This window comes from Monodelphis domestica, chromosome 4, assembly GCF_027887165.1.
Source record: "Monodelphis domestica isolate mMonDom1 chromosome 4, mMonDom1.pri, whole genome shotgun sequence".
Lineage (NCBI taxonomy): Eukaryota > Metazoa > Chordata > Mammalia > Didelphimorphia > Didelphidae > Monodelphis > Monodelphis domestica.
The window spans coordinates 54,306,171-54,324,293 of NC_077230.1; the positions used below are offsets into that span (position 1 = coordinate 54,306,171).

An 18,123-nucleotide genomic window follows, 5' to 3' on the forward strand; every position below is an offset into this window, starting at 1 on the left:
ACCTACCCCTGAGAGCAGCTAGACCTGAAACCCTACCAGGCTGAAGAACTCAAACCTTAGGCGCCTGAGGGGAGATAGCACAGAGAAGGGAAGCAAAGAGTAGAAGCTACTGAGACTTCAGAGGTGGCCTCAGGCAAAAACCTTGCTCCTTAGCTCTATACATAGAAAGCCTGCCCTTCTCATTCAGATTTCTGCCTGGAAAGGGAAGGAAAAACCACCATATTGATGGCAAACAATGCCCAGGAACAACAACTTCCTAACACTAAGAAAAACAAGAAGGCAGCTTTGACCCTGGATAATTTTTATGGATGAAAAATTCAGACTAGAGAGGAAATAGCAGAAGAGAAAATACAAATAAATGCACCAAAAACCTTCCAAAAAATTGAATTTGACCTCAAGCAGTTGAAGAATTTAAATCAGAGCTTATCAAAAAGCTAGAAGCCTTCTGGCAAGAAAAGTGGGAAATAGTTAAAAAAGAAAATAACAGTTTAAAGGACAAGAACAGCCAATTGGAGAAACAATTGGAAGCCACAAAAAGCAGGATAGATCAAACCAAAAAGGAAAACCAGTCTTTAAAGACCAGAATTCCAGGCAACTGGAAGCCAATGATCTTGTAAAACAGCAAGAATTTATAACACAAAGTCAAAATATTGACAAAATAGAAGAACACATAAAATATCACAGTGACAAGATCTGTCGATCAGGAAAACAGATCATGAAGAGATAATTTGAGAATCATTGGTCTACCTGAAAACCAAAAAATAAACAGAAATCTTGACATTATACTACAAGAAATTATCCAAGAAAACTGCCCTGATGTTCTTGAACAAGGAGGCAAAATAATACATTGAAAGAGTTCATAGAACACCCTCAAAACTAAATCCTCAAAAGACAACCCCCAGGAATGTAATTGTCAAATTCAAGAGCTTCCAAGCTAAGGAGAAATTTTTACAAGAAGCCAAAATGAGATTAGGTATCAAACTTGCACTTTTTCTAATTCCTATGTCCTTTATCCAAGAGACTATGTCCCTGAACTTTTGAGGACCAGCACAAAGGAATAATTCTATCATAACAACATCCAAAGCCAACTTAAGAACATGTTCTCATCCTCAGAAGTGCCACTTGGCAGATCCCACACCCTCAAATGGAAGATAGAATCAAGATCTCAGACAAAGTTTCATACCCCTCTAATCTCATCAAGTTGAGTAGAGAACTCTCTCAATCAACACTCTACAGGGGAAAAAACCCAAAACTTGCAGGTGTGAAAATCAAATACAACAATGAATTTCCAAATTGATTTTAAAATCTATCATAAGAAGCATATTTACTCAGAAAAGAAGCAAACTTTCTTGAAAACTGTTCTAATACCATTAATCTTTAAATTTTTTATTTTATATTTTTCCAGATCACATGTAGATTCAATTTTAATAATTATTTTCTGACATTTTGTGATCCATATTTTCTCCCTCCATTATAACTCTTTTGTGTATGCATATATAAAATGAGTATAAAATGTTAATGATGTATTTCAAAATAGACCCATGGAACTATGCCAAAAGGGCATTAAAAGACTCCCTGCCCTTTGATCCAGCCATAGCACTGCTGGGTTTGTATCCCAAAGACATAATAGGGGGAAAGACTTGTACAAAAATATTCATAGCTGTGCTCTTTGTGGTGGAAAAAAATTGGAAAATGAGGGGATGCCCTTCAGTTGGGGAATGGCTGAACAAATTGTGGTATATGTTGGTGATGGAATACTATTGTGCTCAAAGGAATAATGAACTGGAGGAATTCCATGTGAACTGTAAAGACCTCTAGGAATTGATGCAGCATGAAAGGAGCAGAACCAGGAGGACATTATACACAGAGACTGATACACTGTGGCACAATCTATTGTAATGGATTTCTCTACTAGCAGCAATGCAATGATCCAGGACAATTCTGAGGGACTTTTGAGAAAGATCTACATTCAGAGGAAGAAATGTGGGAGTGGAAACACAGAAGAAAAACAACTTCTTGATCATAAGGGTCAATAGGGATATGATTAGGGATATAGCCTCTAAATGATCACCCTGGTGCAAATATCAATGGTATGGAAATGGGTCTTGATCAATGACACAGAGGAATTGTGTGTCAGCTATAGGAGGAAGTGGTGGGAGGGGAGGGAAGGAACATGAATCTTGGAACAATGGGAAAATATTCTAAATTAATTAATTAAATAAAATTTTCCAAATAAATAAATGAATAAAGCCTAGTCCTTTAAAAAAAATAAACCTCTGAAATTTTAAAAATTCATTTTCCCTCCTCTATAAGCTCCCATTGCCTACCTTTGTTTCTAGCTTTTGTCATTTAAAGTAGCATTCAAGCTTCTTAGAACTGAGTTGTTTATTTTAAATCTAGACAGAAACATATAAATTATCATTCTATCTTTTGTAATTTAGTGGGGAAAATTTTTATGAGTGAAAAATATGGGGATGGATTTATTCAGCAATAAGAAATGAAAGCTTGAAAAATCTTGAAAAAGATAGCACATTATCAGGCCTTGTGAAAGAATTGAAAGTAGAAATAAAGGCCAGTGTAGAAGACCTGATGTTATTTCTAGTTCTTCTAACTTCTGTGTAATCTTAGGCATGTCACTTCACCTTGAAGGACCTCAGTTTCCTTCTCTGTCAAATGAGAGAACTGACCTGATAATTTCTACATTCATTCTCAACACTGGAATCCAATCTCCAGACATTCCAGGGTGCATATAAAAAGCTACTGTCTCTTTTTAATTATATAAATGAATATCCAACCAACATAAGTGAAATGCAGAGAACTCACTTATTTCTCTTGCACCCAAGCGAAAATATGACCTAGTGTGTCAAAACTTTCCTAACGTTTTAATGTCCTAGTTAGTAGATGAATGGAAATCATTAGAGAATATTTTCATTAACATTAATTTCTACATCAGAAAAAATAAATGATCCTCCATTTCTCTGCCTTCCTTTGTTCTCACCTTCAAATTGTTACAGTCTTTGGAAAGAATAAAAGATGACACTTGAGCAGCTCACAAATCAGGCTTAACTGTTCTCATGTCAGTTTGAGTTTAAAGTAGATTACTTTCCTCTAACGACCCTTTCAGAGACAGTGCTTGGGACCAGTTCTGGGTCACCTCTTAGGATGATTTAAGCAGCATCTATCTAAATTTTTAAATATCTAAAAATCCTACCTCCTATCTAGCTTTGTGCTGCTAAAGCAACTATGAATTTAGTATCCTTTGCCAATTTAATAGCTCAGGAAAAGAAAAAAGGAAAATATTTTCCTTTTCCTTAACTTTTTGCTACTCTATTTCATTCCTTCTCTAAGGAATGTATATTCTATGAAGGCATAGAACCTGTCTTCTCTAAATGCTATTGTTCCCTTAGCCCTTAGAACAATGTTCTGAACAATAGCACTTAATAAATAAATGTTTGTTGAATGACAGGTTTAGAGAAGTTATCTCAGAATAAAATAGGAATCAAAATAAAGATTATTTGACTTATCTAGGAAAATATAAGTCAGTTAACCATAACACAAATTTGTGCAGTTGAGGGGAGAAAGGAGCTGTATTAAAGACATTAGCCAAAGTATTCCAAGGAAACTGTGTCATCTCATCTTTAACTCTTTTCTTATTCTTATTGACATAGTCAACCAATCTCAAATTTTATAAATAGTTTTTATATAAGCCCTTGTCTCCTTTCATCCACAATAGGTCAATAACAATAAGCATCTCCTAAATCCTTACTATATGACAGACACTATGCAAAGCACAAGTGATATTTTAAAAAGGGCAAAAATACAATCTCTTCCCTTAAGAAAACCTTAACCTTCAAATGAGAAGCTCACATTATTAAGTTCAGGTCCTCAATCACCTATGGCCTAGAGTATATTATTGCAAAAGACCAAGTCACTCCCATTCCCATTAAATTTCAATGACTCCCTATTTTCTCCAAGATCAAATATAGTATCTATCCTTTGGCATGTAAAGCTCTTCACAAATTTACCCAAGCCATCTTACATTCTATTTCCCTTTGTGAACTCCATCTTCCAACCTTAGTAGGCTACTTGCTCTTTTTTGGACTGGAAATTCCTTCTTCCATCTCTGTAGTAAGTGCTTTGGGATTTGAAAGAAGCCAGGGAATCTAGGAAGTGGGGATGAGGAGGGAGAGCTTTCTAGGTGGGAGGACAATTAAAGAAAATGTCCTGAACTGAAAGATGGAGTATCATGTTCATTGAACAGCAAGATGGAATTATCTGCGTAGAGATTATAACAGAATACATGGGAGCTGATGAGATTATCAACTGAAATTGTATAGAGGCTCTTCCTTCTCCATCCTCCTTCATTTCCCTTATCTGCTCATGCCTCCTATCGCCTCTGTTGCTGGTCCAGAATCCATGCCAGTTCCCTTCGTTGTGGAGAATTATCATAAGTTAGACCAACAGAAGTTTTAGGCACTGAAGGATGCTGCCATTGGCTGCATATCAATTCCATCTAAGCCACTGCTGCAGCCAGCTTGGGTCACTCCACACCATGCTGCAATACAGCCAAGAACATGGCAGTCCTCTTCTTCCATATGATGATGCACAAATCTCAGACCCATGGATTGCCAGCAATGACTAGGTTGTGTTCTCCTAGGGTCATAAGGCTCCCATCCTCTATGAAGTCTGGGCTGAGGCAGGCTTCCTGCCAGAGGTCAAACTGTTGAATTTGAGGAAGATCAGCTCCAATCTGGATGGCCACCCAGTCCCATACAAACATTTATAGATGTGGCTACTGGGTCAAAGCCTTAGAACAGCTTGTGGAATGGTCTACACAGACAAATACTTTGAAAAAAAACAGAGATGGTATCTATTGTACCCTGAGTGATAGAGAGGTGTCTGAAGACTCCATGAGGAACATTAACCAGTTAGGTTAGAGTGACGCTGCCCCACTACAGCACCAAGTGGACATATACACCAAGTGACATAAATGCTTTGAGTGGAATGCGATCATGATGGATGGGCACAGTGTGGAGGAACTCTGCCTTTGACCAGGGCAAGCATAAACCACTGGCTGTCATTACAAAGGCATAGAAGGGTAGAACAATTTCCATTATGTAAGATAAGGAATCTTGGCATGATCCTTCCCAAAAACATGGCAGAATAGGTCATCAAGGAAATATATAGACAAATTCAAAGCAAGAAAAAGATTCTAGTGATGCTCCCTAAAGAAGATGCCCCTAAGGTAAATGTCCTCAATATCTGAATGTCATCTCCCCCAAATTACAAACTTGGAAATAAGATGGCCACCCACAAAACCCGTAGTGTGTCCCTTGCCAAACTGGGCCACATAAGTGACAACATGATTGTCCTGGATGCCAACCATTCTGGAGGGCAATTTGGAACTATGCCACTTTTTCCTGTTTGTGACTGGAAATCCTTCCCCCTCTCCCCAACATTTCATAATTGAAGAGACTCAGTGAAGAGAAACCTGAGAAAAGGCATTTTGAATCTCTGTCAGACTTTACCTCAGCTCCTGTTGCCCGGGGTCAAACCCAGGGTCAGTCAACCTGACTTTCTCTCAGGGGGCTCAGGCTGCCAAGGCCTGAGTTCCTCCCAAACTCGAGGAGGGAGGGAAAAAGATTCTAGTTAGAGAAAGGAACTCCCTTCCCCCACTTCCCTTTCCCATTCTTTCCCTGCCAGTTATTCCTTTGTATTACCCTGATTGAGTTAATTGACATTAAAGTAATCTTTTTCCCCAAGCTTTGAATCAAGTGTGAGTGAACAGCTTCAAGGGGGAGAGATATCTTTTTAAGAAGAAATATTAATCTCTAGTAGTGGAGGGAGGACAAGAGGGACAAAAGCAAATCTGGGAGAGCAGCCATAGCTAAGGAGTGAAGGGGCAAGGAGGGAAATCTTCAAACCCCCTCTCCTCTCTCTGAGCCAGCCCGAAACATCAGCTGTCTCTCTCATAGATCCTGTTTCTTTACCATCACCAAACCTTTTTCTCCATTACAACCCTGGGCAAGTCACTTAACCCCCATTTCCCTTACCACTCTACTTCCTTGGAACCAATACATAGTATTGATTCCAAGATGGAAGGTAAAGGTTTAAAAGAAAAGAAAGAAAATATTAGTAGCCATGTTTGATCCCCTTTATAATCAAGTTTCTGGATAAGAAACTCATCCTTGATAATGCCTGTGAGTGGTATAAAAGAGGCTATGGCTGCCATTGTAATAGGTGACATCACCATCACCCACTTGGTGGTGGGCAGCACCCCAATAAGGAGGAAGCCAGCAGAGCCTTGTGTCAAGTCTAAAACATTTGCTGGTGATGCCAAACCAAAACAAGGGATAGGAAACAAAGAGAGAAACATTACAGAAAGTCATTTTTTTCTACTAAGGATCAGTAAAAATAATTTTGAGAAGATAAAAAAAGAGAAATTATAGGAGAGAATCTGGCCCAGGTCATAGGGGTTGGGAATGTTTAGCAAGTAAAATTTGGAAATTCTAGTAAGGGAGCAGTGTCACAGAAACCTAGAAAGAAGATAACTTCAAAGAGAAGGTAATCAATAATGTCAAAAGCCACAGATGACAATTGAGCAGAAGCCTTTAGATTTGTCAGTTAGAAGAGTTTTGGAGCCCTAGAGACGGAAGGTCCTAGGTTCAAATCTGGCCTCAGACACTTCCCAGCTGTGTGACCCTGGGCAAGTCACTTGACCCCCATTGCCTAGCCCTTACCACTGTTCTGCCTTGGAGCCAATACACAGTATTGACTCCAAGACAGAAGGTAAGGGTTTAAAAAAAAAAAAGAGTTTTGGAAGGAAGAGTCTCAGTTCGAGGAGACTAAAGAAGAGATTGAAAGGAAAGGATGAGGAGACACCAGTTAGAGATAGTCTCAAAATTGTACCTCTTAAGCAGCCCATATTGTCTTATCTTAAAACTGACTCCATACCCATCAATTGGTTATTGTTTCCATGTTCCTTTTATCGTTTACAGACACTTGAGGGGAGTGGAACCCCTTTTCCCCCTAATTTCAGGGAATTGCATTTATTTGCTCTCCTCAACTAAAAAGTTTCTAATCTTTCATCCAAATAGAAATCCGTTACCTAATGTTTCCAGACTAATTAGACTTTTTTGACTAATAATTTTATTGTACAAAATTCTCTCTCCCTGTGTATTTGGGGTCTAGTCCGAAGCTGAGGAAAGGTTCAAAACCAAAATTATTTGGCAATTGGCATGCATTGCTTAATGAATTGAAATGCTCACAAGTTCAAAATTTTATTTTCTCAGACTTTTGATCTTTGCCCTGCCATATGGGACAAAAGGAAACCTGATTTTATTTAGACAGCCCTTGCCCAAGGTGTTGCAATTAAATCACAAGGCTCATTAGCACCCCAACTTCCAGACACGTTAATCTTGAACTTTTGCCAGCTTTTCTGCCAGAGCTCCATGTTAACACATGAGCATGACCAGTCAAAAGCAGGGTTCTTATCATTGAGTACAATTTATATTAAATTCATACAATAGTCTCCCTCCTTTTTCAAACATTTCAATACATTCAATACATTTAAACAGCTGTTTGCATAATCAGAGATTTCAACATACATGTCTATATCTGCTCTGGCCTCCTTTGATTAAAGTTACAGTTTACCAAAGGTGGTTCTATCCCTGATCTCACCACCACTTACAATTCTTCTTTTTTTATTTTAATTTTTTATTTAAAACCCTTACTTTCTGTCTCAGAATCAATACTATGTATTGTTTCTAAGACAGAATAGTGGTAAGGGCTAGGCAATGGGCTAGGCAAATGACTTGCCCAGGGTCACACATCTAGGAAGTGTCTGGGGCCAGATTTGAATCCAGGATCTCCCATCTCTTGGTCTGGCTCTCAATCCACTGACCTACCCAGCTGCCCCCACTCACAACTCTTCTACTTTCATGGTCTGATCTTGAAGGTTTAATTATCACCTCTATGTAGATTAATCCTGAATCCAAAAATAATGTCTATGCTAAACTCCAGAGCCACAATCAAATGTAATGGACTTTTCTACTAGTAGCAATGCAATGATCCAATACAATCCAGAGGAATTTATGAGAAAGACAGTGTCCCTATCCTGAGAAAGAACTGTGAGAGAAGGAATGCTGGAGAAAAACATATGATTGACCACATGGTTCTATGGGGATATATATGATTGGGGATTTTAACTTTTTTTAAATTTTATTTAATTAATGAATTAAGAATATTTTTCTATGGTTACAAGATTCATGTTCTTTCCATACCATTCCCCCACCCCCTCCCATGGCTGACACAATTCCTCTGGGGTTTTATATGGGTCATTGATCAAGATCTATTTCCATATTATTGATATTTGCACTAGGGTGATCATTTAGAGTCTACATCCCCAATCATATCCCCATCAACCCATGTGATCAGGCAGTTGTTTTTCTTCTGTGTTTCTACTCTCAGTTCTTCCTCCAGACTTAGATAACATTCTTTCTCATAAGCCTCTCAGAATTGTCCTGGATCATTGCATTGCTGCTAGTAGAGAAGTCCATTACATTCGATTGTACCACAGTGTTTTGGTCTCTGTGTAAAATGTTTTCCTGGTTCTGCTCCTCTCTCTCTGCGTCACTTCCTGGAGGTTGTTCCAGTCTCCATGGAATTCCTCCACTTTATTATTCCTTTGAGCACAATAGTATTCCATCACCAACATATACCACAGTTTGTTCAGCCATTCCCCAATTGAAGAGCATCCCCTCATTTTCCAATTTTTTGCCGCTATGAATATTTTTGTACATGTATTTTTCCTTATTATCTCTTTGGGGTACAAGCCCAGCAGTGCTATGGCTGGATCAAAGGGCAGACAGTCTTTTTTCGCCCTTTGGGCATATTTCCAAATCACCATCCAGAATGGTTGGATCAGTTCACACCTCCACCAGCAATGAATTAATGTCCCAACTTTGCCGCATCCCCTCCAGCATTCATTACTTTCCTTTGCTGTCATGTTAGCCAATCTGCTAGGTGTGAGATGATACCTCAGAGTTGTTTTGATTTGCATCTCTGATTATAAGAGATCTAGAACACTTTTTTCATGTGCTTATTAATAGTCTTGATTTCTTTAACTGAAAATTGCCTATTCGTGTCCCTTGCCCATTTATCAATTGGAGAATGGCTTAATTTTTTCTACAATTGATTTAGCTCTTTATAAATTTGAGTAATTAGACCTTGTCAGAGGTTTTTGTTATAAAGATTGTTTCCCAATTTGTTGCTTCCCTTCTAATTTTGGTTGCATTGGTTTTGTCTGTACAAAACCTTTTTAATTTAATGTAATCAAAATTATTTATTTTACATTTTGTGACTCTTTCTAAGTCTTGCTTGGTCTTAAAATCTTTCCTTTCCCAAAGATCTGACAAGTTCACTATTCTGTGATCACCTAATTTACTTATAGTTTCCTTCTTTATATTCAAGTCATTCACCCATTATGAGTTTATCTTGGTGTAGGGTGTGAGGTGTTGATCCAAACCTAAACTTTTTTGGTATTTTAACTTTAAAAGATCACTCTATTACAAATCTTGATAATATGGAAATAGGTTTAAAACAATGATATATGTATAACCCAATGGAATTGTTTGTCAGCTCTGGGAGGGGAGAATGAAAGGGGAGGGGAAGAACATGAATCATGTAACCAATGGAAAATATTCTAAATAAATAAACTAATCAATAAAAAAATAAACTCCTGTGCCAGTTCACTGATATTCTGCTAGATGTTTTAATCAGGAAGTCTTGAACAAGTCCCAAAACACTCAATTTCCTTCCTACCAAAATACACAACCTTCAAACTTTCTAATCTTTGGTGAGGGTGCTACAATTCAAAAAAATTATCATGCAATGCATTAATAGAATAGAATTCTGTAAGAACTTATAACTACTATTATCATCTAATAGGAGACTACTCATGAACTTTGTCAAAGCATAAAAATATTTCCTGGTGATATGTAGAATTGCTGATGATTTATGTGAGTTTATTTTATATCCCTCTATTTTGTTAAAATTATTTATAGTTTAAACTAATTTTTAATCCATATATACATCATATCATTTGTAAAAAGTAGTTTTATTACTTCTGCCTATTTTGATTTCTTCAATTTATTTTTATTCTCTTATTTCTATTGCTAGTATTTCTAATACAATTTATTTTTATTTTTCCTTTTTTATCTTTATTTTATTTTAATAACAGATTTCCAAGTTTTCCAAAGTTATACGATTCATGTCTCCCTCTTTTCTTCTCTTCTCCCTATTGGAGTTGACAAACAATTTAATCTGGGTTATACATGTCTTCTCAAGCAAAACACATTTTCATATTATTCATTTTTGTGAGTGAATGTTATAAAACCAAAACCCCAAATCATACACACAAATAAAACAAGTGATAAATCATATGTTTCACCTAAATTTATACTCCAACAGTTTTTTCTAGAGGTGGATATTCTTTTTCATAAATCCTTCAGAATTGCCCTGGATCATTGTATTGTTGTTAGTAGCAGGCTGTCACATTTGATTGTCCCATGATATTTCATTTACTGTGTATCATGTTCTCCTGGTTCTGTTTATTTCACTCTGCATCACTTCATGTAGATCTTTCCACTTCTTTCTGAAATCATCCTGTTCATCATTCCTTATAGCCCAATATTATTTCATCACCATCATATACCACATTTTGTTCAGCCATTCCCCAATTGAGGGACATCCCTTTAGTTTCTAATTCTTTGCCACCACAAAAAAGCATGGCTATAAATATTTTTGTACAAACAGGTCCTTTCCCGTTTTTCTATCTCTTCAGGATACAGACCTAGTAAGTAGTATTGCTGTATCAAAAGCTTTCCATTCTCTTATAGTCCACTGAACATAATTAAAAACTGCCTCCCCAAAATGGTCAAATAAATTCACTACTCCACCAACAATGCATTAGTGTCTCAATTTTTGCTACATTCCCTCCAAAATTTATTTTCTTTTACTATCATATTGAGCAATCTGATAGGTGTAGGGCGGCATCTCAGAGTTGTATTAATTTTCATTTCTCTAATCAAGAGTTTTAGAACATCTTTTCATATGATTATTGATAGCTTTGATTTCTTAATTTGAAAACTGCCTTTTTCACATCCTTTGACCATTTATCAACTGAAGAATGACTTTGATTCTTATAAATTTGACTTAGTTATTTTGGTATTTGAGAAATTAGACCTTTATCAGAGGAATTTGTTATAAAATGTTTTCCCCAGTTTGTTGATTCCCTTCTAATCTTGGTTGCATTGGTTTTGCTTGTATCAAAACATTTAAAATCAATATAAACAAAATTATTCATTTTACATGTTATAATGTTCAATGTCTCTTGTATTTGGTCATAAAGTCTTCCTTTCTCTTTAGAGCTGACAGGAAAAGTAGTCTAAGTTCCCCTAATTTTCTTAGAATATTAATCTTTATATTTAAATCATTTACCCATTTTGACCTTATATTGGTATAGGATGTGAGATATTAATGTAAACCTAATTTTTGCCATACTGTTTTCCAGTTTTTCCAATAGTTTTTTACAAATATTGAGTTCTTGTCCCAAAAGCTGGAATCTTTGGGTTTATCAAACACTATCTTTGCTGAGGCCATTTACTCCTAGTCTATTCCTTTGATCTACCCATCTAACTCTTAGCCAGTACCAGATTGTTTTGATGATCACTGCTTTATAGTACAGTTCAAGATCTGGTACTGGTAGGCCATTGTCCACATTTTTTTCCATTAATTCCCTTGATATTATTGACCTTTTGTTGCTCCAGATGAATTTTGTTATTATTTTTTCTTGTTCTACAAAAATTTTTTTGGTAGTTTGATAGGTATAGCACTGTATAAGTAAATTAGTTTAGGTAGGATAGTCACTTTTTTTTATTAGCTGGGTCTACCCATAAAATTAATGTTTTTCCAATTGTTTAGATCTAATTTCATTTGTATGAAATGTTTTGTAATTGTGTTCATATATGTCTTGCGTTTGTCTTGACAAGTAGATCTCCAAGTATTTTCTATTGTCTAGAATGATTTTAAATGGCATTTCTCTTTCCAACGCTTGCTGCTGGGTTTTGTTGGAAATATATAGGAATGCTGATGAGTTATGTGGGCTTATTTTATACCCTAAAATTTGCTGAAGTTATTACTTATTTGAACTAGTTTTTAAGTTGATTTTCTAGGATTATCTAAGTATACCATCATATCATCCACAAAGTGATAGGTTAGTTTCCTTATTGCCAACTTTGATTCCTTCAATTTCTTTTTCTTCTCTAATTGCTAAAGCTAGCATTTTGAGTATAATATTAAACAATAGTGGTGCTATTGGGCATCTTTGCTTCACTCCTGATCTTATTGGGAAGGCTTCTGATTTATACCCATTGCAAATAATACTTGTTGATGGCTTTAAGTAAATACTAATTATTTCAAGGAAAGGCTCTTTTATTCCTGTAATTTCTAGCATTTTCAATAGGAATGGGTGTTGTATTTTTTTCAAATGTTTTTTTCTGCATCTATTGAGATAATCATTTGATTTCTGTTAGTTTGGTTATTGATATGGTCAATTATGCTGATAGTTTTCTTAATATTGACCCAGCCTTACATTCTTGGTATAAATCCCACCTGGTCATAATGATTATCCTTCTGTTTATTACTACAGTCTCTTTGCTTGTATTTTATTTTAAGATTTTTGCATCTATATTCATTAAGGAGATTGGGTTGTAGTTTTCTTTCTCTGTATTTGTTCTACCTGGCTTAGGTTCTCATACAATTTTAAATAATATTGGTGATGATGAACATCCTTGTTTCACTCCTTATCTTATAGGGACATCTTCTTACTTTTCCCCATTAAAGATAGTGTTTGCTGATGTTTTTAAATATATACTTTATCAACCTTGGGAAAAGTCCATTTATACTTGTGCTTTCAAATGCTTTTTATAGGAATGAGAATTGTGTTTTGTCCAAAGCTTTTTCTGCATTTATTTATATGATCATATGATTTGTGTTGCTGTTTTGTTGATGTAATCAATTCTGTTAATAAATTTCCTTATATGAAGCCATCTCTGTATACCTGGTATAAATCCTGTTGATGGAACTGTGAATTGATCCATACATTTTACAGGACAATCTGAAATTATGCCCAAATGTATACTATGTATACCTTTTGACACAGAAATACCACTATTGGGTTTATTTCCTAAGGTCATCAGGGGAAAAGGAAAAGAACTTATATTTACTAAAATATTCACAGAAGTTCTCTTTGTGGTAGCAAATAACTGGAAATTAAAAGTATGTCCATCAGTTGAGGAATGGCTAAACAAATTGTGGCATATGACTGTGATGGAATATTACTGTGCAGTAAGAAATGGTGACTACGTTAATTTTTTAAAGTCATGAAAAGACCCACATAAAATTATGAAAAGTTAAATGAGTAGAACCAAGAGAATATTATACATAGAAACTGAAATATTGTTTAAATAATGACTTATATATGTCCACCTTCAGAGAAAGAACTGATAAATAGAAATAAGCAAGATATAATTTTATATATCAATATATCTTTTTGTCAAATATTAAGATAAATTTGTATTATGAACCTGATCAAGAATTCTCTACTTCAAAAAGAGAAGAGGGAAAGAGAATACTGTCCATATAGATCTGTTAAGCCAGAAAGCTTGAGGTTGCTGGATTAGTAGCTTGTGCTAGGTACTAGTGAATCTTATCTGTGTTCATTTGAAAATATTTATGGATATGTCATTTGGTAGCCTTTAATCTTTCACCACTTCTTTCCACAGGACATCTTCACTCAAAGTAATTTCATTGTGATTATCATAATGTGTTTTAAATTAGTATAATTGTTGCAATAATTGTGCAATCATGGGTATCAAGTGTCTTCTTCCCCTTCATCTTCTTTATGCTTTGAGCTGCCTCGATGTCAAGGTGTCTATGGCATCTGTTGTGACATCATTCAGTTATTACTTTGGTCTGATTTTTACCTCTGCATATGTTTGCATATAAGTAAATTTATGTGAGCTAAATCCAAGTTTGATCATTCATTCCATTCATTCAGCATTAAAGAGCTCTTTGGTTTCAATCAGACTTAAATGGTATTTTAATCTATTCCTCGGTGCTCAAAAGCTGATGCACTTATACATTAAAAAATGTGTATTCTAAAATCCTGTCATATCTTTCTTCTAAAAACTTCCAGCTGCTTTTCATCCTCCAACTTTCTTTTTTTTGTCATTGTTAGCTCTCTTTTACATGACTTTCACTTCTAAATATGTCTCTTTGTATCCCTACTCAGTAGCTATTCTTATGACAAAGATTTTATTTTAATCAGTTCAGCAAAACCAACAAGCCCAACCACCCCATTTGACAAATTGAAGTGAGCTGAGGATGTCTGTCTGAGAGCACAAGGTGAGCAGCAAAGAATAAATTAGTCTTGTACAATGTGAAGAATGCAGGTTGGCACAATCAGAGAGTCCTGTTAGTAAAGTCTAGGAAAAGGGCAGAAGAGGTGATTTGAGTAGCCAAACAGAGCACTATAGCATTCCAGTTTAAGTAGCTGTAATGGAAAGATAAGACGCAGTGACCAAGAGAGGAGAAAATGAATAACTTATTAAACTATTATTAAAAAAACCCACACGGACCCAATGATTTCTTAAGGAATTTTATAAGTACTTCAAGAAAAACTAATACTGAGGCTATATAAATTGTTTCCAAAAATAGAAAAAGAGAGCTGTCTCTTTTGAGTTCCTTCTATGAGAAAAATAGCCTCTTGATCCAAAAAACCGTAAGTATATCATGTATGGATACTAAGATAAATATTAAATGTGTTGACAAATGCAATACAAAAACATAAAAAGTTATTTATCATCAAGTGAAATAAATATTTGCTAGGATTATAGCATTTAATGGTTTGCAAAATGCTTTAAAGTCATTTTTTCATTTGATTCTCATTCTTTCTAAGGAAGGTGCTTTGGTTATTCCCAATCTAAAGATGAGGAAACTGACCCTGAGAAAGGTCAAGTTTGATCTGCTTAAGTTACAGAGTTAGTCCATATCTGACCAAAGTGCTTCCTTCCTGACTTAAAGGCCCTCTGTCCACTATACCTTCTACAGGATTTATAACAAGAACACAAAGGAAGGGGCAATCTAGGTGCCTCAATGGCTAGAGGGTTTATTTTTTTTTTTTAAAGAAAGCAAGGATAGTTCAGTATTTGGCAAAGAATTACCATAAAATGTAATATTTATAATTAACAAACAACATCTAATTATATCAAAAGATACAGGAAAAAAAAACCTGTACTATAAAAGTCCTTTTGTGACGGGGAAAAAAACACATTAAAATGAATAGGACTATAAGGATTTGTCCTTAGCAAATAGAAAGCATTTATCTGAATCCAAGATATAGCTTTAAAGCATATGCAATAGAGTCCATTTTGATTTTTTCCTTATAGATAAAGAAAGAACTAACTAAATAAAAATGTTATTTAATATTCACAGAGATTGTTTTTGTTCAGTCATGTCTGACTCGTCATGATCCTGAATGGGGTTTTCTTGGCAAAGATACTGGAATGGTTTGCTATTTCCTTCTCCAGTAGGTTAGGCAAACAGAAGTTAAGTGGCTTGCCAAGGGACACAGAGTTAGTACAAGTCTCTGAGGCTGGGTAAGAACTCCAGTCTTCCTGATTTCAGGCCATGCACTATATTCAATTATCCAACATTCATGGATAGGCTGAATTAACAAAGCAAAGTTATATAGTATATATGAATTTATAGATATATTTACACACACAAATAAATATATGATAACACTTCCCACAGCCATTCAGTGCTGTGCTAAGATGTCAATCATCCTTTGAGCTAGTGGATGTGCATGATCCTATGACTTACTCCCTTTCTCTCCTGGGCTTGGTGTCCCTAGTGAAAACACTCATTCAGAGACAGGGCTTTCCATTTCAAGGCTAATCTTTCAGGACAAAGGGACAAAAGACTGCCATTTTCTTTGCTTACCCACTCCTGGGACTGTCAGCTTGAATATGTAAAGAATATTTTCCCCCAAGGACTAACAGTTCTCTTTCCCCCTGAAATAATGCATCATCTCTTTTAATTCTTAGCTTCTTAAACTCTCAGTCAGAAATCTCACACTGGCAAGATTAATGTAGATTTAGATGGTAAACCCCAATACTTTAGATTTCCTTTAGAAATTCTTCTTTTCTGGGCATTTTCTCTCCATAACTAATCTCTTGCAAGGAATTCAAAGAAGTACAGATTACAAAGACAAGGGAGCAAAGTTTTCCATCCTGTTCTCGAAAGGACACCCCAACCCCAAGAGGTATTTTTAAAAGTAATAATAATTCTAAGCTGTTGTGCTTAGGTACATCCAGAAAAGGAAAGGGGAAAAGTGCTTGTCTCTAGCCATTCCCCTCTATTTTCTTCTACATGTGAGGGCAGATGAAAGTAGAAAGTATGCATACTTAGGCAGGTAAGTGAGGAATTGGATTATCTCTTTATTTTATATTTTTAATATTTATTTATTTGTTTGTTTGTTTTTAAATATTTTCCCATGGTTATATGATTCATGTTGTCTCCCTCCCCTCTTCCCTCCCCACTCCCAGAGCTGACAAGCAATTCCACTGGGTTTTACATGTATTCATGTAAATGCCTATTTCCATATTATTCATTATTGTTGTAAACTTTTGAGATTACAACCTCACATCCTATACCCATATAAACAAGTGACAAATCATATTTTTATTCTGCATTTCCACTCCCACAGTTCTTTCTCTCGATGTGAATGGCATTCTTTCTCATAAGTCCCTTGGGACTGTCTTGTGGATCTTCTCTTTTAAAGATAGCATGAGGGGAGCGGGGCAGCCAGTGGCTCAGTCAATAAGGAGTTCAGACTGGGGACAGGACATCCAGGGTTCATATTTGGCTTCAGATACTTCCCATGTGACCCTGGGCAAGTCACTTAACCCTCATTGCCTAGCAGTCGTCAGCCTTAGGACCAATATACAGTATTGATTCTAAGATGGAAGGTAAGGGTTTAAAAAAAAAAAAGTTAAGTGACTTAACCAGAGTCATATCTTTAAGAAATGTCTGAGGTCAGACTTGAACCTAGAATCTCCTGGCTCCAGTCCTAACTCTCTAGCCATTGAGCCAACTAGCTGCCCCTACCCTTGTATTATTGTTATAAATAAGGTAGGAGGTGTAATGGACAGAGTGCTTTTGAGTCAGGAAGGAAACACTTCCTCACATATAGATTAACTGTGTGACTTAAGCAGATCAAACTTGACCTATTTCAGTCTCAGTTTCCTCATCTTCAGAATGGGAATAATCAAAGCACCTTCCTCAGAAAGAATGAGAATCAAATGAAAAAATGACTTTAAAACATTTTGCAAACCATTAAATGCTATATAAATACTAGCAATTCTTTATCTCACTTGATAAAAATAAATAACTTTTTACATGTTGTATTGTATTTGTCAACACATTTAATATTTTAACTTGGTACCCATAAGTGATATATTTATGGTTCTCTAGATCAGGAAACTATTTTTCAATTTGGTTTCCTCAACTATAAAAAGAGAATATTAATAGCACCTACCTGACAGGTTTATTGTGAGGATCAAATGAGATAATAATTGTGAAGAATCTAGCACAGTGCCTGGCTACTTAGTAGAGCTTATATAAATTCTAGCTATTATCATTATTTGGGAAAGTAGATGCATTGTTCAGTGCTCTAAAAAATATGCAATAATTATAGCATTCATATTGTCTCTCTGCCACCTATCCTTAAGCCCCCTCCACCTTTAAGTAATATTCTTTAAAGTAGTAAAGAATACTTTCTTATAGTTTGCTAATGTGTTTGGATCCCTTTTGCTACATATATAGTGTAATAGTTTAAGAACTTGCATATGATTATTTATTATTATATATTCATATATTGTTTATATTAAATATATTATTAATTATATTACATATCATTATTTATGTGTTTATATCCATGTTTATTAATGAAATTATATATTTTAAAGTTAAATAGGAATGTTAAAAGACAAAAATAGT

General features: G+C 35.4%; 1 pseudogene; it reads left to right on the plus strand.

Moving 5' to 3' along the window:
- Positions 1-4,380: 4,380 nt before the first annotated feature.
- Positions 4,381-7,392, plus strand: LOC100616711 (transketolase-like; annotated as a pseudogene).
- The last annotated feature ends 10,731 nt before the right edge of the window (positions 7,393-18,123 follow it).